Source organism: Petaurus breviceps, unplaced genomic scaffold (genome assembly GCF_028583685.1).
Source record: "Petaurus breviceps papuanus isolate PSGF00001 unplaced genomic scaffold, PetGlider_PUasm1.0 229, whole genome shotgun sequence".
In the NCBI taxonomy this organism is placed as follows: domain Eukaryota; kingdom Metazoa; phylum Chordata; class Mammalia; order Diprotodontia; family Petauridae; genus Petaurus; species Petaurus breviceps.
In genome coordinates this window covers 16,190,458-16,193,240 of record NW_027185903.1, presented here as the reverse complement: position 1 = coordinate 16,193,240, position 2,783 = coordinate 16,190,458, and the positions used below count along the sequence as shown (strand labels likewise).

At 42.0% G+C, this 2,783-nt stretch overlaps 1 pseudogene; it reads left to right on the top strand.

Moving 5' to 3' along the window:
• Nucleotides 1-1,030: 1,030 nt before the first annotated feature.
• Nucleotides 1,031-1,825, top strand: LOC138167568 (WW domain-binding protein 11 pseudogene; annotated as a pseudogene).
• Nucleotides 1,826-2,783: the final 958 nt, after the last annotated feature.

Here is a 2,783-nt window from a genome sequence, read left to right as displayed (position 1 = left end):
ATTGTACTGGACTCATACAAAGTGAAGTGAACAGAACCTGGAGAATATTGCATATGGCAACAGCAATATTGTAATGATGATCAATTGTGAAAGACTCTGATCAAGACAATGATCCAAGACAATTCCAAAAGCCCTATGATGAAAAGTGCTATCCACATCCAAATAGAGGACTGATGAACTCTGAATGCATATTGAAGCATACTTTTTTTTCACTTTATTTTTCTTGGGTTTTTTGTGTGTTTTCTTTTGTGACATAGTTAATATAAAAATATATTTTGCAGGACTTCACATGTATAATTGATACCATATTGCTTGCCTTAGGGGGAGGGTAAGGAGGAGGGAGAAAATTTGGAACTCAAACATTTTTTAAAAGAATGCAACAAAAGTTTTTAATGGAATCAGGATATACTTAATGAAATAAAAATAAAAGTGATGTAGCATGATTTCAAGATGGCAGTGGCTTAGGGTCCAAGGAAGAGGTGAAAGTCAAGGCTCCTCCTCCCCACCACTACTGGCCCAAGGAAAGCTAGAATGACCCATGAGCCTTTGCTAGTTCCAATGAGCAGCCAAAAGATACATTACACAATCTGATGAAAAAGTTAGAGAATGACCTGGACTTCTGCTGATAATAGTTTTCTTTGAATGAAAACAAGTTTTCTACCCCTCTTAACTGACTAAACTGCAAAACCTATGGAAATGGGGTAGAGATGTATATCATTCATCAAAAGTGGTATGTTCATGATCCCCACCAACCAGGCTCAAAAAGAAGCCCAGAAGAGGGGAAGGAAGAATAAGAAACAACAAATGATGGTACTAGCTGCAGTACTAAAGATGAAGGATCCCTAACAGATTATATGGGACATGGACAAATTGAATAAAATGGAGTTCAGTCCAGTATAGCAGCCACAGCTAAATGAGAAAGTGTTAAAAGACAAGCCAAAAAAAAAACTTTATTGAAGTTTTGAGTACATCCTCTGACTCTACAAAAAGGAAAATTCAGGTATCTACAAAGGTCTTTAAAAGTTAGAGTATGAGCAGAAGAGGGTCCGGCACAATCTTGCTCAGTATGTTGAAATGGAACATCCCATTGCCAAATATGCCTCATGCCCCTTCTAATGTTTTTATCTAAGATACCTCATTACCTGGTACATAGCCACCCCTCTATTCTAAAATAAAATAACAACAACTAAAAAACCCCTCTTTCTCTGGATCTCTCATCAGGACAATTTCCATACTTCCTTTTCTTAGACATGGTATTTCTCATTTGCCTCCTGGCCCAGTCCCATCAAGCTGGCTTTGCCTAAGAAGGAGAGGAGGATATTTTATATAGTCCAGACCTTGCTCATTGAGGTCACGATGATGCTTCCAGCACCAGTGAAGATGGTCACCTGAAGACAAGCATGATGTGAACAGTGATGCCAGTGATACAGACAAATTGGATGCTGACAGTGTAGGAGAGGAGTTTGTGCATAGTGAGGAAGAGAGAGAAAACAGTGAGGACAAAAAGTCAAGGTCTCGGGGTATGATTTGCTGATGTTCCTAGAAGACCATGAAAGAAAAAGGCAAAAATTAAGGAATGAAAACCTCTTCGAGCTATGATGCTCAGAATGGCAGGTCAGGGAATTCCTGGCAAAACATGGACACATTCAGAGGAGGAGGAGGAGGAAGATTCTGATGCCTCTGAGTCAGCAGCAGCACAAAGAAGAAGCTCTTCTTGGTTGGGGCATCATCATCCCCTGCTCCCCCCAAATGGCAGCCCCCTCCACGGTCTGTCCCTCCTGCTCAAATACAGGCACCTCCTATGCCAGGACTACTTCATCTTTGACCACTACTTCCTCCACCATTACAACCACCTGGGCCACTTACTGACCTTCTTCCTGGTCTGCCTCCAGGAACTTCTCCACTCTTAAGACCACTTGGAATACCAGGATTTCCATGGCCTTTATCCTAGCTCTTACCCCTGGGTCCTCCACCAGTTAGGCCTCCTGATGTGCCATCAGGCCCATGTCCTGGTCTTCCTCTTGGTCTTCCTCCATGAGAGCCACCAATGAGACTACCTCCCCTAGCACCACCAGGCATATTTCCACCTCATCCTTATATGGTGTGCCTACCATCATTGATGGTTCCATTTGGACCTGCTCCATCTGGGCTTTTTCCCTCCCTTTCTGAATGGGTGTGGGTGTGTGTGTGTGGTTAAATGCTCCACCCAATTTGATCCAGAGACCCAAAGTAGATGATAACAGTGCAGTCACTATTGAGAAGAAAGCCTTCATCAATGCCATGCTACAAATCACTAATACCAAAGCAGAAATGACCAGATTTGTGCCCACACTGCACTGAAGTTTTGATGAGAGAAAAAAGGAACAACTGCTGCTTCCCAGTCAGAAGGGGATTCCATTGTACCCCTTGCCAAAACAGTCCATCAACTGGCCCCTCTGCCCCTGTTCAGTAGAAACCAAGGATCATGTGTAGGAAACCTTCATGAAAGAGATGATGGGACTTTTGTGACAGTCTTGGATGCCAGGGGAGGTTTTAATCCCACAAATTCATATTAGAAAATATGATTCATAGAGGAAGGAGTTCTACATTGGATCTAAGTGCAGAGGAGTCAATTTTTACTATGTCAGAGCACGTCCTAACTTCAGAGCAAGAATTGTATTAATGTTATTTAGTTGTGGTCAGAATTCATTGCAGAGAAGAAAAAGATGTTTCATTCAGAATAGGCTGGTAAGCTTTTATAGCAATGTTCCTTCACATTTCTACTATAGCCACCACCACCATTT